The sequence below is a fragment of the Myotis lucifugus genome, unplaced genomic scaffold (assembly GCF_000147115.1).
Source record: "Myotis lucifugus unplaced genomic scaffold, Myoluc2.0 scaffold_0, whole genome shotgun sequence".
Taxonomy (NCBI): domain Eukaryota; kingdom Metazoa; phylum Chordata; class Mammalia; order Chiroptera; family Vespertilionidae; genus Myotis; species Myotis lucifugus.
Window position 1 is genome coordinate 18,869,374 of NW_005871048.1, and position 26,548 is coordinate 18,895,921.

The 26,548-nt window shown below is 36.3% G+C and overlaps 1 pseudogene; it reads right to left on the minus strand.

Annotated features, from left to right (window-relative positions):
- Positions 1–3,116: 3,116 nt before the first annotated feature.
- Positions 3,117–3,634, minus strand: LOC111825087 (annotated as a pseudogene).
- Positions 3,635–26,548: the final 22,914 nt, after the last annotated feature.

Sequence of the window (26,548 nt, forward strand, 5' to 3'; positions counted from 1 at the left end):
ATTTATTTATAGCATCTTTAATACCAGTGTATTATTAAAGATAATTTTAGTTGCAGGTCAAACTGAAGTTTTATGTTTTTAAATTTAGAAATTAAAAAGTTGTGATACTAAGACATGTTGGTAGGGGAAACAACTTTATTTGGGAAACTAGGAAAATAATGAGAATGTGATTTACCCAGATTGCACATTGGAGCAGGATCATATCGAGGCTCAAGTCCTGTATTCCTGGAGATAAGCGGGTAGTGTGGGGGAAAGGGTCTGGTCTTGAGGAGACATAGTACAAAAACAAGGAAACAGAGTCAGGAATCAAAAGTAATACCAACTTTTAGAATCAGCATTTTTATTTCTTCAGATAAATACCCAAGGGTGGAATTTCAGGGTCTTATGGTAGTTCTATTTTTAATTTTTGAGGACTCTTCATACTGTTTTCCATAGTGGATGCACCAGTTTGCAATCCTACCAAAGTGCATGAGAAAGCCCTTTTCACTTAGAGAGTTATAGTGAAAAGAATATGGTGATTTCGACCTGAAGAAGGTAGTTTGACAATTAAAAGACACTGTCATCCTTTTAAAATTAAAGTATTGAGATTAAACTTTATGACAGGATTATCAAGTGATTTAAGGGAAAACAATTTGAGAACTAGTTATAAACTAAAATAGCAATACCAGTGTTAATATTGCTACTAATACTTCCATAATGATTTCTAACCATAACAGTAATAACATTTATGCCAACTAACATGATGCACAGTGTGTGTGTGTATGTGTGCGTGTTAGGGGTGGCGGGGGATTATTGTTACACTTGTGTCCGTTAACAAGTTTCAGGATTAGCCTGTAACCAGAAAATGTGTGAAATATTCATTTCAAAAGTACAGGTAGAGTTGACTTTAACTGGATCTTAAGAAGTCCAAAGCACTCTACTCAGTATTTACAATTCTCGGGGGCACGTTTTCAAACTACTGTCTGCTTCTGGCATCTGTGTTCTTACATTCTTTTGCCTGCACCAGCCTGGAAGCAAAATTTGCTCTTGTTATTCTTTGGTGCGTACACACACACACACACACGCACACTTCAATCACTTCAAGTATGTATTCTGGACTAGAGTACAGTGAAGCTTTATGGATCACATAGATGATTCATACTGCACACAGCTGGCACCTTCCTCTTTTTCACCACTCCCTCCTTTCCTTAATCTTTCAAACATTCCTTTCTCTAAAGAACCAACATTTTGTTGGTTATACTTAGGCTCTTTGAAAATTTGGGGTTTTCATATACAATATTATATATGAATATAATGAGTATTATATATTTTTCTTAGATAACTTACGTTGAAGTAAAATATCCTTTTGCCATAATCATCCAACTTTTGTGGTGTGTTGGCCACACTGATAGTATTGAGCCCCATGGGAGAAGCTAGGTACCATCTTAAACTAAATCAGATAAGGGTTCCTTCAAAAATGTTATAGAATGTCTGTTCTTACCTCATCTTATGTATCCGTTTTCAACTAGAGGCCCAGTGCATGAATTCATGCATGGGCGGGGTTCCTTGGCCTGACTGGCGATCGGGGCTATCGGGACTGTCTTGCCCAGTCCCGATTGGGGCCATTGGGGCCATCGGGGCCGATCAGGGTTGGCTGGCTGTGGGAAGGGACTGCAGGAGGTTGGCTGGCCGTGGGAGGTTGGCTGTGGAAGCGCATTCACCACCAGGGGCCAGTTCCTGCATTGAGCATCTGCCTCCTGGTGGTCATTGCACATCATAGCGACCAGTCAACCGGTTGTTTGATAGTTCAATCGATTAGGCTTATATATATATAGATAGTGGATAACTAGAAACTTCAACAAAAAATTCCCTTTAATGAGTGATGGAGGATGTTATTTAGAGTCTTATTTGACTTTAAAATGTCACTTGTGTTATTCAGTTTCAGATGTCTCCAACACATTATAGTATTTTATGTCTCTATGTTTTATCTGTGTGCTCAGCATTGTACATCATGAATTTCAAGTAGAATTCAATTTAGAAAACAAAAGCCATTGTAGGTATTTCAAAGACTAGGAGTTTTTATATTGAGTATTGTGGGTATTTCAATAAATTAAAACTAGAGCTATCATATGGTTCAACAATCTGGATATATATTCAACTTCTGGATATATATTCAACTTCTGGATATATATTCAATCCAACTTCTGGATATATATTCAAAGGAAACTAAAGCATTATCTTGAAGAGATATCTGTTCATTGCAACATTATTAACAATAGCCAAGTTATGCAAACAACCTATGTGTCTGTCAGTGAGTGAATGGATCAAGAAAATATCGTACATACTGAATATGCAGTGGGATGCTATTCTGCCTTAAAAAGGAAGGAAACCCTGTTGTTTGCAATAACATGGATGAAGCTAGAGAACATTATGTTAATGTAATAATACAAGCAGAGTATCACAAATACTGCATGATATAATTTTTATATGGAATAAAAATAAACAATCAAACACATAGAAACAGAGTGAAATGGTGTTTGCCAGGGGATGACGGGTGGTAGAAATAGGGAAAAATTGGTAAAAGTGTTCAAACTCCAATTTTAAAATAAGAAAGGTCTGGGGATATAACATATAACACAGCGACTATTGATGATAATACTGTACTTTGCTAAGGGAATAGAACTTAAATGTATCTCACCAAATAAATAAAGAAAGAATAAATAAAATAAGTGAGGTGATGGATATGTTAATTAACTCAATGGGGGAAATTATTTGATAATATATATGTATATTGAATCATCACATTGAACATTTTTTTAAAAAATTATATCTCAATAAAGCTAAAAGAAATAGAAATTTTGAACAGCTAATAAGTGGTGGGACTGGGTTTCAAACCCAGGTAGCCGGGATCCAGAATCCACACATTGAACCACTGATCCTTACTGACAGAAAGTGTTCTCTCAAATCACTTTTTTTTTTTTTGCAAAAAGCTTTGTTCCCATTTGGCCCAATGCATGGGAGAGGGCTTCAGGCTGGTTAAAAGAATGATTAATAGTTTCAAGAAGAGGCTCAACTAAAAGCCAGACACCAGGGAAATGCAGAGGGGCCCCTCAAAGGCCTCTGGGTTGTACAGGCTCCTAGTCCTGCTTGAGGGTGAGCCTTTTAAAGAGATACTTGCCCAGCCCAGCCTGGGGGCATGCAGCCTGCGGAGGTGAGTCAGGTGTCGCCCATCTTCTTGATGAGTTTCACCTCCTCACCCAGGAAATGTTTCTCCAGGAAGTCAGAGAAGAGGGTCTGGGCTGGTAGAACCCAGGGCCTGCAGCTCCACAGGGCCTGGTTCAGGTTCCTCTCCAAGGCCATGGAGGCTTTCATGGTGTCCTGAGTTTTGCCCACTCATCTGGGGAAGGTTTCAGAATGTCCTGGAAGAGAATGTGGCCACCGTGCTGGTTTTGCAACTTTAAGAAACGCTCAGTCCCTTCGAGCTTCTTCTCCGCCAACTCACAGAAGTGGCCCACACTGCTGAGAGCCACATCGCCTGGTTGAAATAGAAGCCCAGAGAGAGGTAGGTGTGGGAGGCCTGCAGATGCAGGTTGGCCAAGCGGTTGACCGCACCCTCCACCTCGGTGGAATAATTCTGACGAATTTGGGAGCTCATGGCTGTTTGGCAATGAGTTAAAGTAGAAAAAACAAAAAACCTGTGTGCTCGCTGGTCTGGGCCGTGGTTCTGAAGGTGGTGACTGGATAAAACGCTGGAGAATGAATGGTCGGAGGCTGGTAGAAGAGGCATGCCTGGGTCTGTTCCATCCAAACACTGTTAAAGCAAGAGACAGATCCCCAACCACCTAGGGCACTATCCAATTACTTCTTAATGGCTTTATAACATATTTTGCTTATAGAATAATGTAAGGACATTAGTTAAATTCAAGCTGCTGTAGAAACATATAGCTTAGGGCATCCCTTCTGTGGGTTTCAAAGCAATGAAAAAATTGTTGGAGCTGCAACTGTTCATGAAAATTTGGTCATGTAGAACTTATCTGACTCAGTGTCCGATACACTTACATTCACTAAGCTGCTATAAATGAGCAATTTAAAACCCCTCCAATGGAGTACAGTTCATGAACACTGCACAGACATCAAGCTCTTCTTCAGATCAAAAAGCAACGGGAATCCTTGATTATTACAAGGCATGTTTGAGCCATTCTGACACAGGGTCCTCCCAAAAGCAATGTGAATATGCCCATTTCTTAATGCATGAATCTATTTAAAATAAATATCACTGATAACTTTGAGAATTTAATGCTATGCAATACATATGAGGAAATAAATTAGTACTTGAATTGTCCAACAGATAATTGGACATTGAAGCCAGAGATATTTCAAAAGCTGATGCTTAATTGTTTATCATTTATTGATTGCTAGTTACCTTTAGTTTCAAATGATCAAACTCTGGGAAAAATGTTTATGTTCTAAAAGGTTTTGCTATTTATAAACTAAATTTCATGATCATGGTTTTTTTTCTTGCCTCTGTTTTATTTAAGTCACATTGCCAATTAACATAAGAAGTTATTTCCTCCTAATAGTAAAATATATGCTTCATGTATTTTACAATGCTTATAACAGGAAGAAATGTGTGTTTTAGACTGCTTACAACAGGAAGAAAAATAACTATAATTCTTTGTTTCATCATTTTTGCTATTTACACATTTTACAAGTTTAAAGAACTGCCTTTTTATAGTTTCCCTGCTTTAAATTTCCAGACATTAATGGAAATACTAAAACAAAATATAATGAAAAAATGGTTCTTAAATAATGCCCAAGAGAGCTCCTAAGATCGACTTTATCTACTCCTTGCAGGCACAGCCTTAAAATATCATAAGATGTGAACTCCATTTAGCTGACACTTTGGTGGTGTAAGTGTTTTTCACAACTAATCAGCACCTGAATAATCAAAGGTGTGTATCATCCATCAGCTTTAATGAAGCATTAAAATACTTTAATGGAACTTAGGGTAATTAGAAAGTCTCTTATGCAGTTCATCTACTAACAAGAACATCTTCAGGATTAATAATAATGGAGTAAATTATCCAACAAAGAAAGGGCCCTTACTTTACTTCAGCAATTCCATTTGTAAAACTAGAATTGCTTTATGTGTTTCAGGGGGGATGTTGAGTATAATTAATGCTTAAACTGTTATGAAGTATTTATAGTGCCTCAGTTGATATTATAAATCTGTTGTTCTTCCTTAAGGATCAGTCATGAGAGAGAAAAGAAAAAGAAAGTTCTCCAAAGATTCAGAATTACATTTGAAAGAATCTAGTGCCTTAGAGAAGATATTTTACCCCATATATTGATATTTCTCAAGTAATTCCCCTAAGACTATTGGAACAGAATAAAATTTACTATGTATTAACAGGCTGTATATTACAATTTAACAAAACTAGTTCATATGACTGATATTTAACATTATTTATATAATGACTTGTATCAACCACTTCTGCAACAATAAATATTAACTGAAAAGCAGAATTATTAAATAATCTTGTTGTTGATCCAGATGTACTGATAGCATTTCAGCAATTGCTTTTGCAATATCTATTATATCTTTATTTCTTACTTATAGAGCATTTATTATATTTTGGGTGGCTTTTATATAAAAACTAAATTTCCCAGCCTGAGTTGTGGCCATGCAATGAGAGAAGCATGTGAAAAAGTATTCTGCTGGAACTATGCCCTTTTGCTTTTCAGCCCTCTCTCTCCTACTTGACGTTTAGAACCTGAGCTCTGGTCATTATTTTCCACATTGAATTGACCTCTGTGCTCCAAGATGGTGGAGCAGAGAGAGGTAATGGGTCCAGGTCTCCTCACATGAAACTCCTCACAAACCCTGGACTTTCTCATGTCAACTTATATTATGTGAGAGGGAAGTAGATGCCTGTCTTATTTAAGCAATTTCTACTGAATATAAATTATGAGGTAATATAACTTGAGTTAAATCTATGGTATGTGGCAGTTTTTTAAAAGGAAATCTATGTATTTAAATGAAAAAAGTAAATGAATTTATAATACATTACAAATAAAGACTACAAAATAAAAATGATTGTAAAATCAATATAATGTAATACTTTGGAAAAATTTAAAGTATGAGTCCTGCATCCAAATGTCCATTCATTTTAAAACTTCTCTATTCAGGACTCACATTTCTGTCAGAGTTGAATGAGGCACTTTTGAGTGGCTTAGTATATAATCAGATTTTGTACCTTCTTCTTTTTTATCCATAAGGCGGTATCTGAATATGAGGAAGAGTGGCAGGCTTACTGTCTTTTTAAGAAGAGGTGGGAGAGGGGACCATGTTACCCCTCATTTGCATTTTAGTTGATGCTGCTGCCGGTGTCCACACAGGTGTAACTACTCTCATCACTACACCGGTTATCCTGACCCTGGCCTCAGTGTCCTTGTCTGTAGCATTTGCTTTTTTTTTTAGCATTCAGAGTCACCAGCTTACTGGATGTGTTGGTCCCTTCACTGGAGCACACAGGACATTTAGAATATCCTGAAAAAGACACTGGGAGTCAGGAATCAATCCCCTTGTTCTTCTTCTTTCCAACATTGGTGCTGTTATTTCTTCCACATCACCTGAGACATAAAACCAAGTCTATAATCAAATTCTTCTTAGCTCAAGTCTTTCCTATATTAAGTCCAAGGAAGAACGCTATTAGGCTAAAGTCTTCAATTTCTCCATATATATCCAAAAGTATCTACATTGCAGTTTTACCTCTCAGCCCTGTTATCAGCCTTCCAAATTTTCTCTGTCTCGCCTATTTCTTTCCATGTAGTCTTTCAGGAATAGAAGGAACTAAATGAAGGACTTTTGTATGTTTTATGTCATATCTACCACCTTAAGTGTGCAAACCTCATGACCTAGATCATATAAGGTTCCCTTCCAGTTTCTACCCCAGGGACTAGAGAGCTAAATATTTGTTTTCTAGCCACCCTTGCTGCAAGGAGTGACAGATACTAACCAAAGGCATGGATGTGAAAACTTTCTGGAGCCATCTACTTATAAAATAAACAAAAGTGGTTGATGCTACCACCTTTCCTCCCTTGGTCCCATTCATTCTTGTAACATGAACAAAAACAAAGAAACAGTGAGATCACATGGAAAAGACAGCAAATCATGGATACATAAGTTCCACATAGTTTTTCAATCTATTTATATAAAGAAACAAAGACAAACACTTCCTACTCACAAACTATTTAGTTTCTGAGAAAATGAACTCATATCTATAATATTTGGACTATTTTAGTAATTGTACCCAAGAGCAATTCTGACTGATACATTCCTGATTCTCCATCTGTGTAAAATGCTATTTCCTTATTCTTTTCTGTCCTTAGGTTGCATGTTTAATTTCACTCATCAGAGAAGACTTGATACAAAGTAAGGCCCTAGCTAATATTTATTATAAAATGCTATATTCTGTAATAAATATTACTGTATATTTTAGCAAAAAAATGTCATCTACTCTAGGGCTATCCATGCAAGAGAACAGTTAATAACTAAAACATACCTTAAATTTTTGAAGACTTCAAAATGCAAATTTCTGTATCTTTTTTACATAAGGAGAAAAAGCTATTTTTTAGCATTATTCTTCCCGTTGTTGTTGTAGTTATTTTAAACCAGGTATTAGAAATTAGAGCAGTGAATTAGGGGGTGGTGACCAAAGCTGAGAAGGAGCAGACACAGGACCAGATTTCTGGTTAGGGACATTTGGAGGCTCAGTGGCCCTTCATGAATCTTGCAGCTCAACAACAACAAACTTATTTCTCAGTAGGATTTTATAATAATACTAGAGGCCCGGTGCATGAATTTGTGCATGGGTGGGGTCCCTCAACCTGGCAGACTATCAAGGTCTATGGGGGGGAAGGGCTGACCAGCTGGGGGGAGGGACTGTGGAAGGTTGACTGTGGGAGAACACTGACCATGGGGGACAGCTCCTACATTGAGCATCTGCCCCCTGCTGGTCAGTGCACTTCATAGTGACTGGTCGAGCGGTCATTCCAGTCATTCCAGTTGTTTGGTCATAATGGTTGCTTAGGCTTTTATATACATACATATGCAACGGATTTGAGAGATAATTCATACACAAATACGAATCATAAATAGGTTAATGATGTAGATCTGCTTTATTTATGCTTATATTTTTTTAATTCAATAATTTTTAATGGTATAAAGAAAGCATGTTTTAATCAACAAATGCATTAACCTTAAAACAGTGGTTATTTACCATTCATATCTGTGGCATCATAAGCAGCAGTAGTACATAAAGGCCAAATCCTCAAGTTGGATGTTTGGAATGGTGTCTTGATGATTCTGGCAGGCTAGTCTCAATCTGATCTGTGGGAGGAATGAGAGGATGACAGCCTTGAGGACACTTTTAATCTTGGTTAATTTAATTCACTCAATATATTACATTGTCATGTTCAATGCCAATTTTAATGAATGAATGACTTTATCACTAGTACACTAACACCACATTGTGGAGTGCTGCCAAACTAGCTACCTTGCTACATCATAATAACTGAGGGCGTTTTATAAAAATAAATATTTCTCATAGCACTCCCAGATAGTCTGAATAAGCCTGTCTTCAGTGGCATGTTAGGATATATATATATTTCTATCTCTCTCCCTCTCTTTTTCTCTCTCCCTGACCTCCTCCTTCTCCATTCCCAACTCTCTCTCTTTCTCTGATAGATAGTGGGTCTATAAACTATTTTCTAAATTATCTCCTAGATACTATACATGAAAGTTATTTCAATATACTTTCTAAAATTGGCTTCACTTAAAATTGTAATCTAATTCTGTTCCAATGTGTCTGTTTTTCTGCCAATACCATGCTGTTTTTGTGTTCCTAGCTCTATAGTAAAATAAAACCACAAATATATGGACAAATAATTTGTAACAAAAGAGCCAAAAACATACAATGGAGAAAAGAAAATCTCTTCAATAAATATTGCTGATCCAATATTGCTGAGCCAGTGTTGCTTGGTGGTTGAGAGTCAACCCATGAACCAGGAGTCAGGTTTGATTCCTGGTCAAGGCACATGCTTGGGTTGCTGGTTCGATCCTCAGTAGGGGGTATGCAGGAGGCAGCTGCTCAATGATTCTCTCTCATCATTAATGTTTCTATCTCTCTCTCCCACTCCCTTCCTCTCTGAAGTAAATAAAAATATATTTTAAAAAACAAACAAAAAAATAATTTCTCATTTTTCTGGATGCTAGACATTCAAAGTAAATATGCTAACATGGTTGGTTCATTCTGAAGGCTCTGAGGAAGAATTTGTTCTATAATACTCCTAGTTTCTGGTGACTGCTCTTAAATCCTTAGCATGCCTTAGCTTGTAGCTACATAACTCTAATCTCTGTTTCTGCCTTGACATTACCACTGTGTATGCAAGGGTTCAAATTTTGCCACAACTTTACCAACACTTTTTGTCTTTTTTTTAAATTAAATCTTTATTGTTCAGATTATTACATTTGTTCCTCTTTTTTCCCCCCATAACTCCCCTCCACCCAGTTCCCACCCCACTCTCCGCCCTCACTCCCCACTGTCCTCATCCATAGGTGTATGATTTTTGTCCAGTCTCTTCCCGCATCTCCCACACCCCTTTCCCCTCCAAGAATAGTCAGTTCATTCCCTTTCTGTGTCCCTGACTCTATTATAATCACCAGTTCATTCTGTTCATCAGATTATTTATTCACTTGATTTTAGATTCACTTGTTGATAGTTATATATTTGTTGTTCATAATTTGTATATTTACCTTTTTCTTCTCCTTCCTCTTCTTAAAGGATACCTTTCAGCATTTCATATAATACTGGTTTGGTGGTGATGAACTCCTTTAGCTTTTTCTTATCTGTGAAGCTCTTTATCTGACCTTCACTTCTGAATGATAACTTTGCTGGATAAAGTAATCTTGGTTGTAGGTTCTTGGTATTCATCACTTTGAATATTTCTTGCCACTCCCTTCTGGCCTGCAAAGTTTCTGTTGAGAAATCAGCTGACAGTCGTATGGGTACTCCCTTATAGGTAACTGAGTTTCTTTCTCTTGCTGCTTTTAAGATTATCTCTTTGTCTTTTGCTCTTGGCATTTTAATTATGATGTGTCTTGGTGTGGTCCTCTTTGGATTCCTTTTGTTTGGGGTTCTCTGTGCTTCCTGGACTTGGAAGTCTATTTCTTTCACCAGGTAGGGGAAGTTTTCTGTCATTATTTCTTCAAATAGGTTTTCAATATCTTGCTCTCTCTCTTCTTCTGGCACCCCTATAATTCAGATTTTGGTACGCTTGAAGCTGTCCCAGCGGCTCCTTACACTATTTTCATATTTTCGTATTCTTTTTTCATTTTGCTTTTCCGGTTGGGTGTTTTTTGCTTCTTCGTATTTCAAATCTTTGACTTGATTCTTGCGATCCTCTGGTCTGCTGTTGGGAGTCTGTATAATATTCTTTATTTCAGTCAGTATATGCTTAATTTCCAGTTGGTCTTTTATCACAACATTGAGGGTCTCACTAGATTTCTTGAGGGTCTCATTGAGTTTATCGGCGGTTTCTAGAAAGTTCTTGAAAAACCTTAAAAGTGTGGTTTTGAATTCTATATCCAGTAGTTTGCTTTCCTCCATTTCTGTCATTTGTGTCCTGTTTCTTTGTCTCGACATTTTTTATGCTTTGCTGTGTCGAGAGAGTGGCTTTCTGTGCTAAGTGTCTTATAGGGCCCAGTGGCTCAGCCTCCCCAATTACCTGAGGTAGACCCTCTTGGTGCACCCCCTTGTGGGCTTTGTGCACAGTCTTGTTGTAGTTAAACCTTGACTGTTGTAGGTAACACTGGGAGGATTTGACCTCCAGGCCAATTGGCTGTGAGAATCAGCTGTATCTATGGTGGGAAAACTTCTGTGCTGAAGACACCCTTATGGGGCAAGACTTGCTTCAGTGGGGCTTTGGTGCTCACTGAGTCTGCCCCCTGAGTGTGTCCCTTATGGATCTGAGTTGTAATTGGATGGTCCCACTCCGACCACTGGGTACACTGGCTCTTGGATCTAAGGAGGTGCTAATCTAGCCTCTGCCTGAGGCTGCCCAGCAGAAGCCAGCTGTAAAGCAATGCAAGTTGCCCTGGGGCCTTGGGGCAGCTGCAGTTTGTTAAGTAATTTTCAGATTACAAAGGGCGGGCCTTTCATATGCAAAAGCCTCCTTGCACGGCTTGGGCAGGGCGGGGTCCCAGGGGATCAACAGGGCGGGCGGAAGCAAGTAGTATGGCTGCTCTCAGTCCAGCTCTCAGAAGCCCCGGCAATCGCTGTGAGTGCCTCCGAGAGAAAGCTGCCCTCAAGTTCCGACTGATGCCAGACAGTCCCGTTTCTCCCATATGAGTCTGGATCCCCAGAGACTTGCCCGGAACTGGAGCTCAGAGCCTCAGACTCCCTCCCGTTTGAAAAAGATAGTCGTGTCCTCAGCCGCCAGCCCTCTCAGCATGTACCTCCTCACCTTTGTATTTTACTTCCGGACCGCACCTCCTCTGAGTCTCGGTATGCTTTTCTCTTTCCTTCTGGTTGTAGAATTTCTACTCAGCCAGCCTTCCTGTGGTTCTGGATGATGTCCCTTCCGTCTTTTAGTTGTATTTTTGAAATGGTTGTACGAGGCAGCAATCTCCGGTGTTTACCTATGCCGCCATCTTGGTTTCAACACTTTTTGTCTTTTGTTGTTTTTGATAACATCCTAACTGGTGTGTGGTAATATCTCTTTGTGGTTTTGATTTGCATTTTTCTGATGATTAGTGATGTGGAGCATCATCTCATATATGTGTTGGCCATTTGACAAATATTTATTCAAGTCATCAGCTAATTTTTAAATCAGGTTTTTGCTGTTGAATTTTGGGAATTCCTTATATTTTGGAAACAAATCCCTTATAAGAGATACGGTTTGCAATTTTTTTCCCCATTCTATAGATTACCTTTTCGCTCTTCATTGTGGTACAGATGCTTTTTACTTGGATGTAGTCCCACTTATTTTTTGCTTTTGTTGCCTGTGCTTTAAATGTCATATTCATGAAATCATTGCCAAGACAAATGTTAAAAAAATTTTCTTCTTTCTTCTATGATTTTTACAGTTTCAGGTCTTAGGTTTATCTTTAATTCATGTTGAGTTGATTTTTGCAGGTGGCTAAAGATAAGGGTCCAATTTCATTTTTTTTCATATGAATCTTCAAATTTTCCAACACCTTTTGTTGAAGAGTCTATCCTTTCCCAATTAATCATTTTGGGCACCCTATCAAAGATTAGTTGACCATACCATGTATATGCATAGATTTATTTTTGGGTCTTAATTCTGTTCCATTAGTCTATATGTTTATCTTTATGCCAATACCATACTATTTTAGTTACTGTAGCTTTGTAATATATTTTGAAATCTGGAAGTATGAAGCTCCAGTTTAGTTCTTTTTTTTTTTTTTTTCAAAATTGTTTTAGCTATTTGGGATTGTTTCTGGTTCCATAATAGTTTTAAATTCCCCCCCGCCCCCTATTTTTTAAAAAATGGCATTGGGATTTTGATAGTGACTGCATTGAATCTTAGACCAATTTGGGTAATATGGACATTTTAACAATATTGTCTTCTAGTTCATGAATACAAAATTGCTTTCCATTTGTTTATGTTTTCCTTATTTTCTTTTCATCCATTTTTATAGTTTTCAGTGTACAAGTTCTTTACTTCCTTGGTTAACTTTATTTCCAAGTATTTTTGATGCTATAATAAATGTTATTGTTATTCTAATTTCCATTTCAGATAGTTCATCATTAGTATATCTATATTAATGTATCTATAGTGTAAATACTATATGTAGTATATATTAGCATATATCTTATTAATGTATATATGTACATACATATACAATATATTATTATTAAGTCCTCAAAAGACTAGTGCACACTGTCAGCTCTGTGAGACATGTGAGATAGAATTCAGAACCTCAGGTCCTACTCAGACAAATTGGAGCAGGAGGTATGCAGTTCAACATCTTTGCTGCAGTTCAACATCTACACTGCTTAGAGGGAAGCTGGGAGCTGGGGGCTGTCTTCTAATCATATGAAATTGTGCCAGGGTATGGATTTTGATGAGAGAGTGTCACCACTTTTCCTACCAGTTTTGATGTTGCTGACTTCACACCCTCCTGGAGCACAGGAGCCTTTCTCTTAGCTAGTTTTAGTGTTTCTCATAAAGGGAATTGACCCCTGTGTTGCTGTTGAATTGGTGCATTGGGAGTGGATGGGGATGAGGAGGGAGGAGTCCAGGACTTCCTGTTCCAGCATGCTGGTGATTTCACTCCACTACAATCCTATCTAATAAAGACGGAATATGCAAATTGACCATCACTTCACAACAAAGATGGTGGCACCCACAGCCAATAAGGAGGGAATATGCAAATTAACATGACAAAGATGGCGGTGGCCTTCCTGGAGTGAAGGTGGGAGGTGACTCCGGGCCCTGGAGCAAAGGTGGGAGGCGGCTCCTGGCCCCGGAGTGAAGGTGGGAGGAGGAGGCCAGAGAGAAGGCCCAGGTCCTGGGTGCCGAAGGGAAATCTTGCACGAATCTTCGTGCATCAGGCCTCTAGTCCTTAATAATGTAGTCAGGGCAGACCCCGCCAATGTTACCTGTTATTAAACACCTGAAAGAGGTGTTCAAATATGAAAACAGAAAAGAGCATTCCAATCAAGGTATAATGCTGGGTATTACATAGTAAATGTATGTGGGAAAATTCATTTTACTCTCAAAACACCATTCCTGCCCGGCCGGCATGGCTCAGTGGTTTAGTGTCGACCTATGAACCAGGAGGTCACGGTTTGATTCCTCATCAGGGCACATGCCTGGGTTGTGGGCTTGATCCCCAGTGTAGGGTGTGCAGGAGGCAGCCAATCAATCATTCTCTCTCATCATTGATGTTTCTCTATCTCTCTCCCTCTCCCTTCCTCTCTGAAATCAATAAAATATATTTTTAAAAAAATAAGACAAAAAAAACACCATTCCTGTCTATAATCAAGTTTTATAAGTATTAGTTTTCTATAATTGGTAAGTACAATTAAGGAATGTATACTTCAGAGGTATTATGATTTTATTTAACTATAATAGCTATTTATTTGCTGTTCAGATAATGATCACTTAATATATAGAACTATTCTTTAGACTGTCCATGCCATGAACTACTTTAGGGATTTAAGTGGACTCTTGAAAACTGTAAACTACGATTCAGTGAATGACCTGGGTGCCAAGCTGAAACTACTTTAATTACACTTATAGACTCTCTTGAACTTTTCCCCCCAAACTACTATTGCAAGAATAAGCAGGTTATAAAGTTAAAATCAGTCAATACTGGAATGGCCTTTTTAACTTTTCTGTATTCTTTCAAATAAAGTTCTTCTAATACTTGGTCACCTCATGCTCAGAATCACAATTGTTCAGTAAGGACAAAGCAAATACTAATTCCAGAAATAAAAAAGTGGCATTGCATTTTAGATGTTGTACACGCAATGACCAACATGTTTATTTTTTGTATAGTATGGTGAGATTTCCATCAAAATCTACAAGCATTACATGGCTCTGTTTTAAATAAGGATAAAACGGTTCCCTCTAAGGAGAGGGAAAGGAAATTAGAAAGTGAAAGACAGAAAGCCTTCAGTTACAGTGTTCTGCTCCATATAGAGAGCAATGTCTTTAATTCCTAATCAGTGTTTTTGAATTAAATCTTATCAAGTGAAACCAAATCTAAACTACATCTCATCGGAAATTACTACATTCTTAATGAAAAGTGCAATTTAATAATAATTACAATTTAACCAACCATGGAAGTTAATTGCTAAAAAACTATCTAATTGAGATCCTGTGAACTTAAAATAGCACATACTATAATACTGAGGGTCTTATGTGTTAATATATATGGTTCAATTTTTAATAGATAGGTTCAATGGTATGATGACATAATACCTGTATGCAATCTTATATAATACTAGAGCCCCGATGCACAAAATTCGCATCTGCAGACCTGCAGCCTGGATTCCTCCCTTGCAACCGAGGACTAGAGGCCCAATGCATGAAATTTGTGCATGGGGGGAGGGGGGCGTGTCTAATTAACATATTATGCTTTTATTATTATAGACTAGAGGCCCAATGCATGAAATTTGTGCATGGGGGGAGGGGGGCGATATCCCTCAGCCCAGCCTGCACCCTCTCTAATCTGGGACCCCTTGAGGGATGTCCAACTGCCCGTTTAGGCCCGATCCCAGTGGGCCTAATAATGTAGTCAGGGCAGACCCCGCCAATGTTACCTGTTATTAAACACCTGAAAGAGGTGTTCAAATATGGAAACAGAAAAGAGCATTCCAGTCAAGGTATAATGCTGGGTATTACATAGTATATGTATGTGGGAAAATGCATTTTACTCTCAAAACACCATTCCTTCCCAGCCAGCATGGCTCAGTGGTCGACATCCCTCTCACAATCCAGCACTGCTGGCTCCCAACTGCTCGCCTGCCTGCCTGGCTGATTGCCCCTAACCACTTCTGCCTGCCAGCCTGATCACCCCCTAACTGCACCCCTGCCAGCCTGATTGATGCCTAACTGCTCCCCTGCCGGCCTGGTTGCCCCCAACTGCCCTCCCCTGCAGGCATGGTCCCCCCCAACTGCCCTCCCCTGCTGGCCTGGTCACCCCCAACTTCCCTCCCCTGCAGGCATGGTCCCCCCCAACTGCCCTCCCCTGCTGGCTTGGTCAACCCCAACTGCCCTCCCCTGCTGGCCTGATCGCCCACACTGCCCTCCCCTGCCAGCCATCTTGTGGCAGCCATCTTTGTGTCCACATGGGGGCGGCATCTTGTGTGTTGGAGTGATGGTCAATTTGCATATTACCTCTTTATTATATAGGATAGTTTATAATAACCTTTTGCTGACCATAGTAAACACATATTTTTTGTTTATTTTTATACATTAACTGTTAATCTTGGGCATTACCAAAATTTCAATAAATTTCATTGAAACACCACTAAGTTCTAATACAGTAAAACATTTAGTTTCTTTGCATGTTACCCTTCCATTAATCTATTATTTGAGATACAATTAAAGTCATTTTATTGGTAAATAAATGTACCCCTGCTTTTAGGAATGAAAATAGGTTCTACAATTACTACTAACTTGTAGTAAATTCCTAGTAATAGGTTCTACAATTATTACTAAAGGTTATTATAAACTATCTATAATAATAAAAGTGTATCTATAATAATAAAAGCATAATATGTTAATTAGACAGGACGTCCTCCTGGACCAAGCTGGGGCTGCAGCCACCTCAGTTGCAAGGGAGGAATCCAGGCAGCCGGTCTGCAGATGTGAATTTTGTGCATCGGGACTCTAGTATTATCTATATAATAAGAGCCTAAGTAACCATTACAGCAGAATGACCACAATGACCCGTCACTATGATGCACACTGACTACCAGGGGGCAGATGCTCAATGCAGGAGCTGCCCCCTGGTGGTCAGTGCACTCCCACAGGGGGAGCTCCGCTCAGCCAGAAGCCAGGCTCATGGCTGGCGAGTGCAGTGGCAGTGGTGGGAGCCTCTCCTACCTCCACGGCAGCGCTAAGGATGTCCGACTGCCAGCTTAGGCCTGCTCCCTCAAGGGCTCCCAACTGTGAGAGGGTGCAGGCCGGGATGAGGGACCACCCCACTGAGTGCACGAATTTCGTGCACCAGGCCTCTAGTATTATATAAGATTGCATACAGGTATTATGTTATCATACCATTGAACGACAGCAGGAAGGCTGGGGAGGGTTGGGGAGCGAGGGGGGTTTTTAAGAGATCAACCAAAGGACTTGTATGCATGCATATAAGCATAACCAATGGATGCAAGACACTGGGAGGTGGGTGAGGGCATGTGCCAGTGGGTAAGGGAGGCTGGGAGAAGGTCAATTGGGGAAAAAAAGGAGACATATATACTACTGCTTGTAATACTTTAAACAATAAAAAAAAAAGAAAATAGGTTCTACAGTACCTGACAAGTAAAAACATAAACATCAAAATCTATGTATTATAAACTTTACCTAGTTGTTCAGGATCCAACAGAATATCAGCTGAGAGCAAATACCCAATACATCCTTACTGATTATTTGACTATTCTACATGTTCAAAGACCTCACAGAAATGATAAAATCTTGAATCAAATAGGTAAAAGTTGATAGATAATTCTCTGATAATGTTATGATTCCATCTTTCATAGTAGGTTTTTATTATCTCAAAATATTTTATGTAAATAAAGACATAAAATATAGATTCATAAATCATGTATCACATTATTCTAATGTTACACCACTCATTATTTTTAAATATTTACAAGGCCAAAAGGTTCAAATATAGATCTTTCAAAGTTTTGGTTTCCAGATCCTTGAGAATCCTATAGCTAGATTTCTCAGTAACTCAAGTCTGATATCTTCCTCCTCCTTTCTCTGTGCTTTGTTTTCTCCATTATGTCTTCAGGGGACTGAGGGCTGGAGACATCTGTAATAGTTTAAAGAATAAACATAAAGTTATAGCACAATGCAATTTTTATAATAATAAAAATAAAGTGTAATAGTCAGTCTGAAGATATAAATAGTATTTACAGATAATTACACCTTGGTAGATATTTGACAAACAAGCAAATGGAGAGTTTTGCCTGTTTGATGCTTAGAAACTGCATAACATTAAGTACCACCTTGTTTATTTGGCAAATCAGAAGACAAAATATAATGCAACATGGGTCCCAGAACATTATTATTTTAACCATTTTAAATAGAACTATTTCAGTATAGACATTTGAGCCATCTTAAATAAAATACACTGCATATAATTTAACTGTAAAGATTTCTCACGTGACTCAACATAATTTCTGTGGTTGTGTGGCTGTGTTGTGACAGGATCAGACCCCTTAATTATAAATTTATGCGCTTTTGTTCCGAAACATTTATTGTAAAGTTCTGCTTTGTAGTTCTGAAGCTTTCAAGAAAGCACCATACAATTAACCTCATAGGAAAATGACTTTTAATCAAGTTACCTCAAAATCTGTATACCCCCTCTTCATACAATGTCTCTAATGTTAATGCACCTACAAATCACCTGGGGATCTTGTTTAAAAGGTTGTTAAATTATAACGATTCAAGAAATTTTAGCCATAGCCTGAGATTCTGCATTTCAAACAAACTCTCAGGTGATGTTCATGCCACTAATACAAGGACCACACTTTATGTAGCAAAATTTTACCAAAATGATGTGCACATATTACCATTTAAACATGTGGTACTTGAGAATTATGTGTAATGTTGCTACTATAGAAAACAAAGGAACCTGCCCATTGATTCTGCCTCAAAGAAGGTAATAAAATGATCATTTGTTGTTCATATTACATATTATTTCTGTTCCAGATAAAGTCATAAGAATAATAGATCTCTACCCCTCTGAAGTGGCCCTGGTGTGGCCGCCTGTCTGTCTCAAACTGCTACATCTAAAATGAATGCTATAGACCTGTTCAGATTTTTCTAAAAAATTACCTCACCAGCCACTATCTCAGTACAAGTACTACCTAAAGGTTACTTAATATAATCACAGTGAAAATACATAGGGAATATAAAACAGTTTGGCTCTTGCAATTTTAAGACTTCTGCTTTGATTAATTAGGACCTGTACTCTCCCCTGATTTTAACAAAGTACAAAGAATACCTGTTCAATAAATTTCCCAGACTATCATGCTCTGACATTGTGTCAACTTTAAGCAGTATTTCTCTCTTACTGCCTCTTCTAATTTTCCAGCTGCTGTACAACTGTCAATTTGACTGCTTCTTGCAAAATTATTCCCTTCTAATTTATTGTTTTTGTTGTGGCTTAAGAATGCAAATGAATGGTCTTATTAGATCCATGTCTAAAATAAGAAAACTTTAGACTATAAATAAAGGAGGAATCTTGGGGTATTTTATGAATAATGTGTAATGGCTTTTAATGATTTCATTTTGTAAATCATTTCAAAATATAGTGAACTATCTTTTCAATATTTTTTTAAAATAGGGAACATCCTTCAAAGATAGAGTCAAAGTCTGCCTCTATGAGGGCGGCCATCTTGTGTGTTGGAGTGATGGTCAATTTGCATATTACCTCTTTATTATATAGGATAGTTTATAATAACCTTTTGCTGACCATAGTAAACACATATTTTTTGTTTATTTTTATACATTAACTGTTAATCTTGGGCATTACCAAAATTTCAATAAATTTCATTGAAATACCACTAAGTTCTAATATAGTAAAAAATTTAGTTTCTTTGCGTGTTACCCTTCCATTAATCTATTATTTGAGCCTCTCCCACCTCTGCGGCAGCGCTAAGGATGTCCGACTGCCAGCTTAGGCCTGTTCCCCCAGGGCTCCCAACTGTGAGAGGGTGCAGGCCGGGATGAGGGACCACCCCACTGAGTGCACGAATTTCGTGCACCAGGCCTCTAGTATTATATAAGATTGCATACAGGTATTATGTTATCATACCTGTATCTAGTTCATGAAAGACTTAAATTGTTAGCTCTGGGTTTTATCTAACTTTCAGATAGTTGATGATGGATAGTGATATCTAGAAAAGTTGTCTTATTGGTTTTAAAGCAGTAACAATTAGCATAACTTGACAAGAAATCCAAGTTAGTTAATGTATTTTATTCCTGAATCTCATAAGTCATAGTTTACAAATGAAAAAAGTTCAGTCTCCCTTTTTTACTCAATACACCAATCATTACAAGCAATGTCATCTTATATTGTTGAAAAATAGTTCTAAAATCTTTAGATAAAAAGCAATTTGGGATTCCAGAACTCATCTGTATTTTATTTTTTGCTCTTGGATTAAATAGATTTGCACTGAATTGTGGTTAGACTATTCACAGAGATCTATATCTATAATCATGTCAATGTAAATGAAGCCAAAACATAATGAAAAATAAATCTCCATCAATTTGTTTTATTGTTTGGCTAAGATCCAGAAACTCTATTTCCATTGTTGTTATAGCATTCTGATTCCAGGCAAATTAAATCAACCTCATCTCAAGCTCATGTGCACAATTCACTCACAATGTATAAATCCAAAGTATAATTTGGCCCAACATAAGGAAATAGTGGACATGTAATATAAAATAAAATATTATTGTATGCTGCTTATTTGTGCATGCCTCTCCAGAACTATCCAGAACTCTCCCCCAATATCACTTATCAAAAGAACACCCATTGGCTTGGCAGACCCAATGATTATGGGAAAGATTTAAAAAGTCTTGCCAAGCTGATCATTCAAGATCTTAGCATTTTTACTCTAGTCCAGATGTTACCACAGTTGATTCTGAGCTCTAAATGTCCTGAGGTTACTTGTATGCTTCATGTTAAGTTTTCCTTATCTACTTAGTCTTTCATTCCATGTTCTTTTACATTCTTAATCCTTTCCTTCTTTTCCATCTACCTGCTTTCCTACTATGAATCATACATTATACTAGGCACTGTGCCTTTTACATGTCCTCAAAAATACAAAAATCTTAATTCTAAGGTCATTTGAAAATACCCTCATTTGCAATTTTTTCTCAGCAAATTATATATTTAGATTATACTTATTCATTGTCTTGAATTTTATTTTTATCAACCTTTCTCTCTCTCTCTCTCTCTCTCTCTCTCTCTCTCTCTCTCTCTCATTCCACCTCTATCTCTCACTGGTGATGGGATTGCAACTTTAGTTTGTCTTCCTTTATTGTTTGGCTGTCATGTAGATTACAATACCACCTGCCTCACTGAGTTGTTGAGGATTAAAGGGGGAAAATATATAAAGTACTTTGATCATTACCTATATGTAATAAGAAATCAATACATTTAGCTAAATAATTATCAGTATTAACATCATTATAATGAGTACACCTAAATTATCTCTGCAATTAAAAATCCTAAGAGCATTGGTCATTGAAGAGAGCAAACATGAGAGATCATTGATTCTGGTAAGATGCCGGCACCTGATAGACACTACATTAAAGAAATGTACAGAGGTGTATTTCCCCTCTTAATTCCCCTTTGAGCGTTTGGATTATGTTTAGGAAACAGATAAATTGATTCAAGTGATCTTTGACACTGCTCTACCAGGAGCTAATCTTCCTTTTCCCCAGAGAAATCAAACAACAGAATGAGTCTTGCCTGTGCAAACCTTTTTAGCTCTATTTTACTAGTGATTACAATTTTATGGTTACTTTTTAATAATAAAATTAATACTGACTTCCGTTCATGTTAAATTCTTATAGTTTCCATCCAGAAGTTATATATGTAATCAAAATTAGTTAATTAAAATTTGAAGTATATAACATTAACAAAAACTTGCGGGTGTCTCAACAATTATAAGCATGAATAACTTAAGTTTAGGAAACACTCTGTAGAAGTACAGAGTGGTGATCAGAGTCCTTGAAAGAAGATTAAAACCTAGGCCTAATGACTTTAAAAAGTTACTGATGTACATCAACATCATACTAGATTTTATTATGGAAAATAATGTCTCATGGGTTCTCATTGAAATTTTTATAAAGCAGGAACTATTATCGTTATATAGGATACATGTACCTACCTACCTTCCATATAAGGATTCAACAATATTTGAACTTATCTCAAAAGGAAGAAAGGGGAAATCTCTATCAAAGAGAATATTTTAAAAGAGATGAATTTAACGATTCTTAAATCTAGATTACATTTGACCTAAGAGATGATGCAGAAATGTAATGTTTTTAAACATAGTACAGTGTAAAACTGATTGTCACTGATGGAGCGCTTGTTTTGAAACTTGTTCTATAGAACATAACATAATATATTTCAAAATATTAAAGGAAAGGGATTTTCTGTTCATAGAAATTATTTAGAGAAATGTTATGTTTTCCAAACTTTACTGGCTAAATTATCATAAATATATTATCAAAACTGTAGCCTGAAAGTTTTGCTCATATTTAAAAAAATCTAATTAAATATGAAGTCGCCTGCTAAATTATACCCTAGAATCTGGGGGTTAATCTGATAACTAATTATTTAGTGTTATGAAAGAGAATTCCTTTAGAAATAAAGAACTAAATCTTTTCAGTTCTAGCAATTTTGAAGCACAGTTTCACAAATTTTAAAAATAAAACTGAAGAAAGTGTTGTAAAACTAATTTTTTGGAATGGTAAATAAATATTTAAATTCCCCATAATTTTTCAACATTGGGATAGAGGGTTAAATAATTAAAATTTATATAAGTATATCCACAAGTTGTCCAACTTTGATATATGTCTGTATGAGGGCATGGTGTAATACTTTTTATTACAGTAAGCAGTTATTTATTAACTGCTTACTTAGAAGTCATTGGGCTTAACAGTTGAAATATGTCACATAATCATTAAAATATTTTATAATACTCCAATAGAGGAGAAAATCAAGGTCTAGATTGGTTAAAAGCTGAGTCAAAATTTGAACCCAGGTTTGACTCCAAAGCCAAGAATTTCAACTGTACTCTTCTTTGCTGACTCATTTATATTTGTGCTTTATATCTTGTCTTTATCCTAAAAATAAACTTTGATACATCTTTGAGACTCCTTGACTTTAGCGTTTGATTTTTTTTTTTTTTTGGCTTTAAGTCAAGGCTAAAGCCACTTTGATATGTTTTAAAATAACATTTTATTCTTTGTAATTGGAAAAGGAACTGTGAAATGCATTTGTCCTTTTATGATTGATTATCATAGTTTTAAAGTTAGTTATTCATACTATGTTGCTTTTCTTTTCTTTTGTCCTTGAATTGCTTTGAGTTTGTATTATAAGTAGGGAGGAGACAGTCCTTCGCTCAGCACATTCAGGGGAGAAAGATCAGGATGGTGAGAGGATTTTAAAGTAGCTTTTATGCTGAATGGTTAGTGAAACTGAGTTTTTCTGGAATAAAACAAAAATGGGGAGATGTTAAAAGGGAACATGACTAATGTCTTTAAAAACACCATATTTTATAACACTCTCAAAGAATCTTTATATGAGTGAACGTAATTAAACCTCTAAACAATCCTAGGAGTTCTAAAGTACAGGTATTATTATCCCAGGATGATATATGAAGAAACTAAGGGTTAAAAGAGTTCTGGTGGTTCAGCAATATAACACAATTAGCAAAGTGCAAATTCAGCATTTGAACTGAGATTTTCTGACTCCAGTGTCTATGTGTCTGCATGCACAATATCACATAGACCTCTAGAAAAATATGCATAAGATTTTGACCTATAAACCCAAGAATAAAGTAGAGAATGATAAATAGGAGCCAGAAGAGAGAGACTGCAGATAAAAATAGGGAGGGTCTTTCTAATAATGATGCATATTTTCTAAAGATAAAGTATGCTTTCCTAGAAGAAGAAATAATTTTTTGTAATTCTAGTTGTTTGATTATGATTGTTATAACCCCTTGGAAGTGCTATCTTAAAAAGAAAATAATAATTATGAATAAAATGCTAGGTGACTGGAATCTTCTGTTCAACCATGGAAATTATACAGTATTTAATTATATTTCCTGGTTTTGGTCAAACATATATGAAAAGGGATAAAAAGTAGTGCAAAAATCCGGCTGGCATGACTCAGTGGTTGAGTGTCAACCTATGAACCAGGAGGTCACTTTTCGATTCCCGGTCAGGGCACATGCCCCGGTTGTGGGCTCGAACCCCAGCATGGAGCATGCTGCAGAAGTCAGCTGATCAATGATTCTCTCTCATCATTGATATCATTGATCTCTCTCTCTCTCTCTCTCTCTCTCTCTCTCCCCCCCTTCCTCCCTTCCTCTCTGAAATCAATAAAAAATTGTATTAAAAATAGTGCAACAAATAACCACCTACCCACCTATGAGATCATATTTTACCATTTTATTAAGATCATTTTTAAAAAGATAAAGCATTACAGATACTACAGTAGAGCCTCTTTTATAATTTCCCTTGATTCCTTTTTTTCCTCTTTCTTTTTTCCTCCCTTCCTAGAGTATTAGTATGATCTCACTTACTTGATAAATGTGTGCATGTATGTGTATGTGCATAAAATTATCAACATGGATTGTCAACAACTGAGAAGGGTCTGAAATATCACTGTATTTGCATGCTAACAAAGTTAGCCTGCCACATTTTATGACTGCTCTTAGAAGACCCTCCTGGATCAGAAAATAAGGACTTTATTATTCATAGCAATAACAGTAGAAAGAATAATAACATTTTCATGCATGGCTTTCATTCCAAGTTCTCAAGAATAATGCAAAGAGGGCCAGGGACCGATGGATAACATAGGAGAGGAACTGAGCTTGGAGATCCCAAAGCTTAAAATGGACAGTCTGCCTTTTGCTCTAGAGGCAGACTTTGACTCTATCTTTGAAGGATGTTCCCTATTTTAAAAAAATATTGAAAAGATAGTTCACTATATTTTGAAAAGATTTATAAAACAGAATTGTTTTTGCTCCATTTTGTATCATATTGTGCATGGGAAGAAAATGTTATATTTTAAGATTAGAGACATAGATTTGGACACCACTTTTGGATTATCCTTTTCATGTAACAAATGCTAAATTCTATTTTATTCAAATTATTATATCTTAGTTCCTAAATCTCATAATTTCATAAATATACAAAGGAATTACATTTTTTAAAGAATTCTTTAACATTATAGAAAGTATAGTGACTTAAATATCTAGTAATTAATCTTTTGGATTGGATTTTAAATTTGCTAAGAAAGAGGGTAGATTTTTATCTCCAAAATAAAGTACTACTGAAAACACACAATACAATTTGCAGAGTATGCATTATAGAATTGTACACTTGAAACCCATATAACTTTATTAACTTATGTCATCCCAACAAATTAAAATAAATAGGGAAATATGTAAATAGAAAAAAAGTATGGTAATACTTGCAATAAATTGGAAATTTTATTATGTCATCGTGTAGGTATATTTGTACAGCTATTTAGTATGCCAAAAATATCATGGTTTAACAATTTTTTTTCAAAATTGGCATGAGGCTAGTATGTAATATGAGTCAAAAAAAGAAAAGAAAAAGAAAATTAAAATAATACCTGTGTTGTTGTGTTTTCATTGTCATTCATTTCCAGGATGTTTTTAATTTCTTCTTTGATCTCTTTGGTAACCCAATCATTGTTTAATAGCATGCTATTCAGCTTCCAAGTGTTTGAATTTTTTGATTGTTTTTGTTGTAGTTTATTTCTAATATTATGCCATACTTGTGAACAATATTTAAAGTGTTACTTAAGAAATAAAATGAAATGTGATATGTATATCTTCTTTCTTATTGCCTGGGAAGTTTGTTTCCCTAAAGAGATTAATGATTTTACAAATAAGGAAACACAATCTATTTGGGAACTTAGCCTGATATAATCAAAACTGGACAAGTGTCACAGTACCTTCTGGTCTGGGAATACCCCAAATCCTGAAATTGGAAACCATGAATATAAAAACCTCTAGGAGATGCTCCATCTGTTCTTTTCATCTTACTTAGGAAAGTAAAGAAAAATATCAGCTTCTGGAGAAAGATCATTCAAGTATAACTTCAATAAGACCGAAAAGAAATAACCAGACATCTTCATATTACTAAATAATCAGAGGAAATTCTGAGATAAATTAAAATTTTTATCTGACCTGAATTCAAGAAAGAATGTATTCCTTTCTAATCACAGAATACATTGCACAGATTCATGGACATCACAATGACTGTTTGTAGATATTTAATATTTTTCAGAAATACATAAAGTTTAAGAAGAGTGTACAGGAAAATTAATCAGTTGTATAATCATTAGAAAGTCGTCATCTACAGAATTAGTCTTTTGGTTCTGTGAATGTAGTAATGCATAACTATAAACTGTTTAAAGTAATTCAGTAAATACCTACTAGGAGTGCATGATGCTAAGCAATGTTCTTGTGTTATCTCCTTTGTTTTTATCAACAGTCTAATAAGTATGTACAGTACTTAGTCTTATTTATAAACAATTTCAATTATGGACACTTGTATCCATCTTCACTAACACCATTATTGTTGAAGACATCATCATGTTTGCTTAGATTCCTTTATTAGATAATTTTCTAGACCAAATGACATTTTAAAACTTATTTTCTTATATGAAATATTTAAAAATAGGCAAGATTATTTCTAAGGTTATTCCATTTCTTGATACTTTGCTGGAAAGAAGCAAATAATTATTGAACAGAAGAGTAGATTGGAAAACTCATGGGTTTAGCTCTGCCATTTATCTCTGTAACCTTCATCTAACTACCTCATGTCTCAGCCTCAGTGTCCTCACTTGCAAACAATGAATACAAATATTTTGAGGAAAGTTAAATGCAATTATGTACATACCGTATTTAGCATACTCTCTGACACATATATAAAACCCAATATATTGTTAACTATTTTAACTAGTTTCATTATTAGATAATTGATAATTATATGTGAAAAACAAGTAGTCAATAGCTAGATTTAC